Source organism: Varanus komodoensis, unplaced genomic scaffold (assembly GCF_004798865.1).
Source record: "Varanus komodoensis strain SLA01 unplaced genomic scaffold, ASM479886v1 scaffold10, whole genome shotgun sequence".
NCBI classification, from domain to species: Eukaryota; Metazoa; Chordata; class Lepidosauria; order Squamata; family Varanidae; genus Varanus; species Varanus komodoensis.
In genome coordinates, this window is record NW_025335269.1 from 22,809,266 (window position 1) to 22,822,013 (window position 12,748).

Sequence of the window (12,748 nt, forward strand, 5' to 3'; positions counted from 1 at the left end):
TGAAATAGTCAAGTCAATATTGCTGTTCACAGAGAGCGTTCAAGGATGCCTGAGGTGTTCTAAGTGCATTAATGGAACACGTCCATCATCAACAACATGAACATCACAATCAATACAACAACATCCACTTGAACTGAAAAAGTGCCAATGGAGGGCAAACTCAAGCCGGCCACCAGCCACATCAACACAGAAACATAGAAACAGAGTGAGTCAGAAGGGGTCCCCGGGCCATCTAGTCTGACCCCCACAGCAGTGCCTTGACCTGGACCCTAAGCAGCCAACTGATCAAATAAGGGGGGAGCCCCCCTGGAGAAGCGAATTCCTAAGATGGTTTTGGTGAATTGACTCTGAATGGATCCAGGAACCAGTGAAGATGATGCACTACCAGCATTATATCATCCAAAAGACAAGCTCCTGTAAAGACTCAAGCGTTCAGTTGGCATCAAGGCTAGGCATGGCCAAGTGCCTGTCAAGCACCCATTGCAGCATATTTGTTCATCTCTGGTCCAAACAACACTGGTGGGAAGAAGGGGAAGGGGAAAGGGAGGGGGAAGAGGACCCTGCCGCCTCACTTCCTGGCTCTCTCCACTCAAGCAAGCAAGCGGTAGCAACATGAGAAAAAGGAGGAGCACAAACAACAGGTGAGGAGGTGGACTCACTGAGAGAGGAGCCCATTGAGGGAGTCTGGTGCAAGGTTTCTCAAAAGCCTGGAATTGGCACTATTCCAGCTGCTGCATCTGCAGGAAAATAAGTTTTCTAATGCTTCTGAAAAGCTTCCAGTGAAGAGGATGCTGCAGAAAGATAAACAGGATGTAACAAAAGCCTGTTAGTGGATTGGCCCCCTCAGAAACATGAAAACTGGCTGTTAGCCATTCATCTCCTCATGAGTCCAACAGTATTTATATAAATAGTTTGGGAGGCATGTACAAAGCATGTAGGGTTGGTCCATATGTACATGTATAACATTTGATTTCCTCACAGGGCCACTTTGCTGCCTGATGTAAAGCTGGTGCCCCTCCTATTCCATGTAGAAATGTTGACTGGTCTAGCCAATGAATCTGTCTTTGATGTTAATGATGGAACGTCATCCTCCACACCTGCAGACAGCAGGCCAGCTCCGGGGGCACAGAAGTCTCTCATTCAGCATCTTCTCGTTCAGATGTTGGCCACCCCCTGCCAACATCTGCCACCCGAGGCAACTGCTTCACTCTGCCTAATCATAGGTCTGGCCCTGTTTTATCAGCTTGATAATTATACACTTGATGACGTGCAGTCGAATGTGTGACACAGCTTTGCTTAAAAGCCCAGTGTTGATACGAAATGAAATGAAAGTTTTGTCTGTGGTGATTTATCCATAATAATCCCCTGGCAAATGCAGGTCATCATTTGTTACTCCAGAGATATGTGAATATGTGTGAACCAGGCCTCCCTTAACCATTCCTTTAGATGAACAGACATTTTGCATACCTAGAGTTACACTCGGGTTAGAGAACACTGAATGCGTATAGTACAGCTGTATAATCAAAGGAGTTCATAATCCAGGGATGGGCAGACTTCAGGCTCCTGTGATCTACTTTGTTTTTTTACTCAAAGTCTAATCCAAGCCAAATGCAAAATATTAGTGTAGGCAGTAAAAGCAGACGTGTACTTAGAATTAATAGACAGGGTACACATGCTTAACCTAGGAAATTTAGTGCTGACTTAGAGACGCATTCCCACAAAAATCTCTCCTAGAGAAGCATCCAGCTGGGTCATTAATTTTATTAGTGCCAATGATTTTGCATTGATGGAAACTAGATTTTGTACCAGAGGAGAATCAAGCTCAAGTTATGTTTGTGCAAGAGCAGCTACACAACAGTTGTGCAGGTGTAATGCACATGTGTGTGTGCAACAGAAAGTGCGGCCAGGTTCTGCTAGTGCTATTTGACTTTGTCAAACTAGATACTGCCCCAGGGCCCTTCCCCAGTTTTCCTATTCTCTGCTGATACATCTAAGACATGTCCTAAATGGTTTGCCTACCACAGATGGCTAAGAGGTCTGTCACTAGGTCCCAATCTAAATTCTGCCTAATCCTGTAATAATCAATTTGAGATTGTGTTTCTATGGGTTATGCACAAGCTGGAGCATTCTGTGTCAATGCCCCCTGGCTAAAGTATCAATACCCTGTCCCAGATGGTGCATCAAGGAACCCCAATCACTGCAAGCTGAAGAAAATGTTGTGAAAGAGACATACTAGCATTGATCTGTATGCCTATAGTTCTTGCACATGTTTTATTCTACTTTCAAGTTCCATGTTTTCAATGAAATGGGATGAACTGGGCAAGAGATTGAAAAATGTTAGCAGAAGGTAGACTTATAGTAAGGGAGGATTGACTTCTGACCATCAATGTTTTGGCCTATAGCTGCCATCATGCCTGACCCTTGGCTTTGCTGGCTAGGGCTGATGGAGGCTTTAGCCCAAACACCTAGAGGGTAACACCTTGCCCATCTGTGGTCTATAATTAGGGATATATTGCTCTGTGGGAGTGGAGGCTGAGAAGCATCACTGTGGGGGAGAAGCCAATGCTAAGCAAAAGTCCTCTCCTCCACTTCCATCAGGAGATGTACTGGATCATGGGATCACCCTCCCTCCTCAGGGCTTTTGTCAGCTACATCAGATCTCAGATTTCACACCACAGCCCTACTAATGTGAAACAAACAACAGTTCTGCCTTAGTCAGGTTCTGTTCAGCTTTAATTGATCACCTGCTTCCTTTCAGTTCTGCTGCTAAGAAAAATCATTTTCTGCAGATAGGGTTGATTCTCCCCATGGCTTTGACGTACCCACATTTATTTGGCTAAAATCATTTTTGCTGTCTTGTATTATGTAGACCTTGGCTTTTGTCCTGCATTATAGATATTCCCACATTGTGTGGGCATGGAATTGTGTGGAGGAAAAGGGCACAGGCAGGATGCCTCACACTTATACCGATGATTATAGCCTTATTTGGGCATTCCATTCCTGGCATGTAAGAGGGAAAAAGTCATTCCTGGCCACATACCCACAGCACCCATCTGTTGGAGCCAAAGGTCTGCAGGGGGGAATCCACTGTGCTCATGACTGCATGGGCCAACATGAATTCAGGCTGCACACCAGCCTGGCCTGGGAAAGGCAAAAGAGAACATGGATTTTTATAGCATTGACATGTGCTAGTTCAGGGCGCTCCAACTTTTCATACCTCAAGAGCCACATGACCTCAACATGGAATGTGGGGGCTGCACAATGCATTACGTTTTCATATCATGAATTAAAGTGTTTGCAATATATGTCAATATTTATTTTATGTGCACGATTAATTTATTTCATTAACCATTAAATGAGAGAGAAACCGATACGAGGTTTCAGAGTTGACTTTCTCCATGAGACCACAAGTCCAAGCACAATGACCGCTTCTCTGGGTTGGCCCATCCCTTTCTTCGTGTTCTCCCACCCAGAAACCTTCCCTTGTGATCCCCCCCCCCCCGCAGCCCCTCCTTCCTTATTGGAATTGGAGTGCTGAGCCTGTTCTACTTGAGCCAATGAACTCCTCCCAGCATGCCTTGACTGCTCCTGCGGACAAGCACAAAGTCATCCAGGTCCTGAATGCCTTTGTACTCGTCAGCTGGAGTGGTATGGGGCATGCCAGGGTGAGCTCTTGGTTGCTGCAATCATACCGGTGCCAATCTGGGCTGGAGAGGAATGGGGGGAGGGCTCCAAAAGGCTGTAAAACAAGGTCTTGGGGGGCTGCACAGGCCACATGTTGGGCCACCCCATGCTAATACATATGTGTAGATTCACATTTATGGTTTCAACAGAAATGCAGTAAGTCTTACCCTACAGTGGACTAATGTGACCAGGTCCTGCTGCTGTCTGCTATCCAGATGCTGACCATTGATGGATAACTTCAAGGTCGCTGGACCTCTGTTCCACATTGTTCTTTAACTTTATAGTAAAACCAGACTGGCCAGTCTTTCAACTATTAGAACCTTTCGAATAGAGGACAGTCTTCTAGCAGCTGTTCTAATAAAGCACTGCCTTCTGTCAAAGAGATCTCGTGGCCATCCTGTCTCCACCTGTATGTGGATTGCTGGATAGTGGGGGGCATGATAGAGGGGCAAAGCCAGTGAGCACTTCCACACTTTCCCCCTCACATGTTGAGGTCTGAGTAGGGCTTATATGTTGCTTTTACGATTTGTGCCGTTGAGAGCAGTAACTGTGAACTGGTTTGCAGTGGTGAATTGTTCTTTAATTACTCAGTGCCTGCTCCCTGCAGCTTTAATTACATTTTTCCTTTACTCCCCCACACATCTCTGTTTCTGTTATAGCAAAATGCCAACTTGGGTTGGGCACCCAGAGGTCCTACAAGGGTTACACTTGTAAGGGCAAACTGATTTGCCACAGCCAGAAATGAGCAAAGGTGATGAAGAAGAGAGAGGGATGTACAATTCTGCTAATCTCGGGTCCCTACCAAGTCATAGCTAGTAGCGCTTAGATAAAAACGGTCTGGAGGGTTTTCTGACAGAGCTATTTTCACTAAATTTTAGGTGACTCTGAATATGTGGGATTGATGGGGGGTGGACAAGCTGATGCTGTGATTGAAGAAGAGCATCCTGGGAATTTTTTTGAGGGTTTCCAAATTAAGAGCCTCAATTGTTCACACGTTAACTGATGGAAGTCCAGGTCTTTGCTACACATACTCCTATACATAATCTACACAGAGATAAATCTTGTTGTATTTTTTGGGACTTATTCCCGGCTAAGCATGTCGGGTTGTGAGCCTAAATAACCTAATTCCATAAATATTCTAAGTTACAGGCCACTGACAAAACACACAGTCCTTGAATTGTTTGTGGGAATACGTCAGCTACAAACTGCCAGAAGGGCTTTCAAGCAAAGCTGGTTTTTCGTTTAGAACAGGGAACAGATCCGTTTCTTCAGGCAGGCAGACCTGAGGCAGACTCTCAGCTCAAATTATACGGCTAATGCAGAGTTTCACATGCTCATGCCTACCTTGCCTGCCTTGTACTAGGGATAATCCTGTTTTCGAACAGACGGAGATGCCAGCTCTTTGCAAACCCTCCCACTTCATTTTCAGCCCTGGTTGATTGATAACCGGGTAGGTCGACTGTTAAAAACATACATGAGAAAGCCAGGAGAGATCTGAGGGGTGGGGGTAGGCCGATTGTGTGAAAAGTATGTGTGGTTTCATAGTTAGACAGATGGACCAGGACTGAGGAGACCCGGGTTCTAGTTGCTTACTCTGCCATGCAGCTCAGTGGATGACTTTGGGCATGTACTCACTCTCAGCCTCTCCTACCTCACAAGGTTATTGTGGGGCTCAAATGGAGAAATGGAGGATCTTGTATGCTGTCCTGGACTCCTTGGTGGAAAGGTGACACACAATTGCATTACATTCATGAATAACATGGGTTGAAAGGTGGTGTGTGTGGAAGACTGAGAGGTGACACTCTGAGCAGACTTGCAATGGGACAGAAAATATATAATATGAAGGTGCGTGTATAAATGCAAAGAGAACAAACCAGTCAATCTTAAAGGAAATCAATCCTGATTACTCCTTAGAGGGCCTGATACTGAAGATGAAACTCACATACTTTGGCCACCTAATGAGATGGAAGGACTCCCTGGAGAAGAGCCTGATGCTGGGAACGATTGACGGGAAAAGAAGAAGGGGACGGCAGAGGATGAGGTGCTGGATGGAGTCACTGAAGCAGTTGGTGTGAGCTTAAGTGGACTCCGGGGGATGGTGGAAGACAGGAGAGCCTGGAGGAAGGTTGTCCATGGGGTCGTGATGGGTCAGGCATGACTTTGCGACTAAACAACAGGTATAATAGTCACCACATATTTGTCGTGGAGCTTCTTGGTCACACAACGGGCATCCTTTCAGCAGGTCAGCTTTTCCCAACACAAAGATAGGGTGATCCAAACTGATGTCCCCATCGTGACTTGTTGTGTGCTGTGCATGAGAGCAGTACCAGAAAAAGGTTACAATCCAATTGGGCACATACTGTAGCTAAGGTAGCCTTTCATTTTTCTCAAGCACCTCCTCACAGAACATGTTTGTCAGCTGCAAATATTCAAATCCAAAATACTAGCATCTGCTCTTTCCTTCTGTCCAGGCATTTATTTCAAGTTCCACTGGAGATTTAATCGTCTGGAGATTTCTGCAGAAGGGGATGTTGGGGCAAGAAAGCAACAGCAACTTGGCTGTTATTTTTGGACAAGCAGCTTGATAAATCAGAGACATTGTACATGTTTCAATAGTGACCTATATTTTACCCTGCTTCAACCACGATGGCTTTGGGGAAATAATGGCAGAAACATGCACATTGCCAGCAAAAGAATGTCACAGTTTGATAGAAATCTTTATAATTAGCCAGAAACGCAGGAAATGCATTTTAAAAATGGGAAGGCCATCTGCTAAGCAAAACCTGCCAAAAATTGAATTGTGGTGATTTTTGTCAATTATCATGATGAAATACAAGCAGTGTGTCATTATGCTTGAAGTTCCCTCTTTGTGCCTCCCAAAATATTTTGTTTTTCATGTGGTTGTGTTTCTGTCTTCTCCCTCTTTCTTTTTTGAGCCTCTCAGGTGGAATTCTGTACAAAAAGCACTGGGAGTTTACCAACACCAGGCACATCTGGCGAAGTTACATACACATGGAATATTGGGGGTAGGGGGAGAGAAGCGCTTGTTTTCTATATTTGTATTTCTGCAATATTTTTGAAACTACTGACTTTTTGAAATAAAGTTTTTTTTAAAAGATCTGGGAGTTATGTGGCTGTCTTCTAGGGGTGTTATACTGCTGTTCGGGTGGCACCTGAACTGATGTTTGTGCCATTTCATCACAGGAAGGATCCCACCTCTTTGCCAGTCTTGTTGGAGGCCTCACAGTTATGCTGCTACAGGTGCAGTGGTGGACAACTTGCAACCAAAGGGATACATGCAGACTGACAATTTCATACAAGTGAGAAGAACTCAGCAGGAGAAGCAGGGTTGTGTGGGGGGCATAGGAAGAACCGAGGTAGTAAAGGAAGAAGGACAGAAGCACCTGCAAGTGATCAGGTCAGACTTTTTGCAAGAGTGACAGGAGAGGGGGAGAGAGAAAAGGTGGCAGGAGGAAAGAATAATTGCAGAAAGTGGGAGAATAAAGCAGTGACCTCAACCATTTTGGCCTGGGCCTGGCTCCCGGCTCCATCCATCACACACAGGCAGCCTCTCAATGAGACTATTTGGCGGTCTCATTCCACACAGACAATATTATTCATTTCCATTTTCATTCTCCTTTTTGGCTACAACTTCAATTCATTACAGTTCATCCTCTTATTCTGGGGAACAAATAAAATTAGAAAGTGCTGTTTATTAATTTGAGTTTCCAAGAATACTTGCTTCCCAGCAGTTTTTCAGAAACTTTCCTTTAGAAATGAATCATTGTATATATAACCTTGCTGATCCTTGTTCTTTTTAGGAAAAAAATGGGGAAATTGAGCAGGGATTCCTCTAATTCCATGGTAACCTTTTCAGCCTTATGTATAGTATATAGCCTACAGAAGCCTTCCAAAAAGAAAGTAGTTTCAAATGTTCCCAACAGATGTAAATACAACCTGGGCTTTGTGTATGCCACAATTCTGCATAAGTAATAAAAATCTTGGTACAGTTGTAAGAACAATGGAGACATATCTGCAAATTTAAGGGCTGTAAATTGGCACACTTGTAGAAACTGCTCCATTACTGAAGCAAGACGGAATAAAAGGGGCACCACCAGCAGTACAAACACCTTCCCATGAGACTTCCTTCACTCAGTTCCATTCCAAGGGCTCAGCAGTGGTTTCTGGAACTGTCTGAGATCTACAGTAAGTGCTTTGGAAAGAGGTGGGGAGCTTTTTTCTGGAGTAGCTGGAGACTCAAGTGCTGAAAAAATGGAGGGCACTGAGAACATTTAAAAGTGTCAGGCTCATACTGCCAGAGAGGGGGTATCCCTCTCCCCTTATGAACTTGCAAATGTTCCCTGATAATGGTGTGTAAATTATTCTATATGAAGGCTCTCATGAAGTCTTTTGTTACAGCTCTTACATCTGTCTCTTATATATGGTGTTTGCCAATTTCCATGTATGCTACCTACCCCACTTTGCCTCATTTTAATGACTCATTTTATACAAAGAACTTGACCAGGAAACATTACATGTATGTATGAGCGCTGTTGTGAAAGACCACTACCACTAATAATAATAATACAAACACATTTGAAAAATTTCTGGGCCTGAATTTTTTTAAAATTTTTTTAAAAAATTTAAAAATTTAAATTTTTTTTTAAAAATTAGAAATGTTTTAATAAATAAATAAAATAAAAATAAATAAAAGGGTGGTAAACCAGTGACAGTTGCTTCAAACTGAGCATGGTGGATGTGCCTTCTCTGGCAGCAGCTAGGGCAAAGCTGCAAAGAGCATCGAGGGTTTAGGCCACTTTGGCCAAGCAACTTCTTGACAGATCCCCGCAACCGATGAATAAATTGCTCTCCCTGGTTTAGATGGCATTGTGGATTGAACAACCCTAGAGCAAGCCAGGGTTGTCAGTGTGGCTTGTTGCTGCAAATAAGCTGTTCTGCAAGAAATATCTGGTTCCAGGTGAACGATGACCCATCTCGACTAGTTGACCACAATGGGTTGTTATGCTGTGCAAAATCAGGTCTCTATGTTCATGGCTTACTATGCATTCCTGGTCAGTATAAAGGAGTCTGAGCCATCGTATTTCCAAGTAAATGGTGCATCTGCTCCAAAAAAATGTAACATCTTTAGCTCAAATGTTAGTTTCAACAAATGGTTTGCAATTTTCAAGCTGCCAAGGCAGCATCTTTCTTTCATTCTTTTGTCCTTCCTTCCTTCTTCCCTTCCTTCCTTCTTCTTTCCTTCTTTTTAATTGAAAATACATGTGTGAAAGAAGCTCAATGAAAACTGGCATTTTCCCTGGAAACAGTAAAATCCCTTACTTGGTTCTTTTAAAAAAAGGCAAACAACTGATTATATCTCCCTTAGTTAAACCAAATGTAGTCAAGGTGATGAAGGCTGCCCACAAGTAAAGGTGACTGAAGGAGAAGGCTGGTGGGTGTGCTTGAATGGCAGGTAACAAACAGATGCAGGGACTGTGTAGGAAGGAGTAACATGCAAGAAAGTGATAACGGACAGCTTTACTGCAGGATTTTACTCTGTGGTAGGTAATAAAATGCATGGCTCATTTCACATTGGCTTGTATTGTTGCCTCTTTTCATATCGCCCTGTGTCTGCCTCCGGGCAGAGATGTTGTCAGGGATGGTTGTACATTTAAGGGGATCCATCATAGCATTGCTCTAGCAGTTTTGATCCAAATCTGGCTCTTTGTAGTTCCCTCAAGAACCACATCCTCTTTCTTCTATCTGCTGATCCCATCTACAGATGGCTTTTGTGCATGCCCCCCCCACCCCCACCAAGCTCACCATTCTAAAGGCCAAAAAAAAAAAAAAAAGTGAGTTATTGGGAACCAAAGTTTAAGAGGACATATGCTTGTTTGTGATGTCGTAATACTTTTGTACCCTTTCTCCTTTCCTTTAGCCCTGCTTCTTCTGCCTTTGGACCCATCCATCACTGGAATGGGCTGAGAGCTCCTCTAACATTGCATTCAGACCTTGGGTTGAACAAAGTTTGACAACCCTGTCCTAAGGCATTGTGGGAAATTCCAAAGATGCTCGATATGGAGTGCTTCAGGGCAGCTGCCAGGGCAGTCTGTGAGAGCACAAGACTCCTGCAGCTGTCCAAAGATACCAGGTCTGGTTCTTGTTTTGTGGCAACAGGGAAATTAGTCTTCGAGCGCATATGGCAATGCAGCTCCCCAGCAGCGGTAGTGGGGAAGTGGACCATGTCCAGTTGTCTGTATTCTCCCTTTCACCCTGTGAATGTTCTCCCTCTTAATTGTATAGTTATGTGGGAAAGAGTTCTTGGGAAAAGTGGAGAAAGCACAAGGGACGGTTGCTTAGCAACAGTTTTGCATTTCCCAATTGCTACTGGGTTTTTCAGAAATAATAGGAACGTGCGTGTATGTCTGACATTCATTTCATTCTTCCCATTTCCAGGAAAATAATATAAAAAGGAGGAAAGGGACTGAGAAGACAGATGTCAGGACACAGTGGTTGATTGACCAGATGGCATTTCTGTCCAGCCATAAGTCGGCATGCAGGCATTCAAAACCTGATCACTGCTCATTTTATACTAGTATGCACGCATGTATTATTATCGGCATTATTATATTTATATCCCAACCTTCTTCCTCTTGCAAGTAACCCAAGTTAACCCAGAAGGTTCTTCTCTCCATGTTATCCTCACGACAATCTTGTCATTTGGCGGCGAGTCAAGGATTGGCCCAAAATCACCCAGTGAACTTCATGGCCAAGTGGGGGCTAGAACCCAAATCTCCCAAGTCAGGGTCCAACACTGCTGCACCACCCTGGCCCTGTGCCACTAACAGTTTTGTTTTGGCTTTTTAATGGTAGCAATGGCCTCCGGCTTGATCCTTCCATGGTATGCCCACTGTCGGGCGAGAGTGGGTGAGCAGCCGTCATCTCAGCTTACTCATGACTGGTAGCAGCACCAGGTGATGGTGGAGAATAAGCATGTTCAGCTCAGCTTGCTTTGGAGAGGCCAAGCAGGACACAGATGGTTCCATGTGACGGCCGGCAGTCCTTGTGGCTTACAGTTGCAGTGGCCCAGGGAGCCTCTGACAGTGCCCCAAGAGCTGCTTAGGCACTTTAGGACGGTTGTCACCAGCACTTGTCCAGTCTCTTGACCCTTTTTTGCCATTCTTGCAAGCAGTTCTGTCTGTCCATCCCTGGACTTAAGGTGCCATCTAGGTTCACTTTATGCCTAGGGGTGGTGTATAAACCCTAGTGCAAGACATGACTTTTTGGGGTGGCTTATAAACCAGCAGTCGGGTTTATAAACCACCCCAAATAAGCCATAGCAAATTTGGATAACATTTTAAATCACCTGGGTATATCAACCCACCTGATAAACCCATATGGTTTAGTGTGTCATGTGAACCCAACACAAGTTGATTGAGTCTACTGTTTACACTGCAGGATCATGTCACCTCAGGAGTGCAGGACACTTGTTTAAAAGTGTCCATCATGAATGTCCATCATGAAGGTTATATGTAGGGTAAATATATGCCTGCGAAGGGTAAATCTTCCTACACTTGAAAGTATTGCACTGATTAACAATTAGCTTCTAGGCACAACTGAAGGTGCAGGGGGATTTGCTTGTTTGTTTTAATGCTTAGACTGTAATCTTATATTCACCTGCAGTAAATTCTATTGAATTCAGTGAAGTTTACTACTGAGTAGACATGAATAGGATTGCAATACATCAGTGCTAAACAATTTGGGTCATTCCCCCCCCCCCCCAATATGATTAGAGTTCCCTTGTTCCTTTAGACTTACCCAGTGAAGCCCATCTTTAATGTCCTTCACTGAAAAAATAAGATTGTTATGGGGCTTCCTCTGCAGTGTCACATCTTCCTAAAGGATCCACCTTCCAAAGTGCCTGACCTGACTTGCTCATGTATCAGATTTAGGAAGCTAGTCAAAACAGTTCTTTTAAAAACCATGGATTTGGGTCTGGCCAGGTTTAAAAAGCTCTTAATTTGTTTGCTGTATTCAAACTATAGTTTATATTGCCTGTCATCCTTAAATTGTTTTTAATTACAGTATGTTTCGGTACAACTGCACCCCTGGGGAATGTTGGGGAGTGTAGGCCTTCTTTCGGTCTAAACACACATAAGATTGCACCCTAAATAGTTCTGTTTCTCATACAGGCAGGCTTCCAGGTAGAAGCTTCCCCACAATCCAGGACTGGAACATTCCCATGAGGACTCTACCGTAGTGCCTGTCTTCACCATTGGGTCATTTGGTACCTTCACACGGGCACAGTGTCACTTGGAAAATGAATCCAAGATTCGTATTCGGCATTCCTTCAACATAGTTTCATTGATTTCAATGGATCTACTGTAAGTAAGACTAACGATGAGTTCAACCCATAGGGATGACTGTCTCATACTCCAGCTCATTGAACCAACCCCCCCCCGTGACCTTCAGATGCCTTGGACTACAACGCCCAGCTGGACGGGGATGGTGGGAGTTGCAGTCCAACATCTGGAGGGCACCAGGGCGGAGGAGGCTGTCGCGTACGCGCTCCCGGAAGTCTGTCCCAGGGGGTTCCGTGGGGCGTGCGGTCAGCCAAGCGCGCACGGGAGCCCAGCCCAAACCGCGGCCGGCTTCTCACAACCGCAAAGGCGGCCAAAGGCGGAGGGCGGCTGTCCGTGCGCTGGGGCGATCGCCAGGAAGCCGGCAACCTCTCCCGAGACAGGGGAGGCTGGGTGGGGGCTCCAGCGCTGGAGAGGCGGCGCGCACGCGTCCCCGTGCCGCAGAGCCCGGCGGAGCGTCCCCGCTTCGAGGCCTGCGGCCCTTTCCTCCGGGAAAGATCGCGGAGGCGATCGGGCATCCCCGCTCTCGTCTGCGGGCGAGCCACCGGCGCAGGCCCCCGTCCTCCGCGCCCCTCCGCCGACGGCAGCGCCAGCCTCGGGAAGCGGCGGAGAGGAGGGGCCGGCGGGGCGGACTCGTATGTAGCAGGAGAGCGCGGGAGGGAGAGCGGCTGTGCGGTGAGGGGTGGGGGGAGACACGGCTCAGT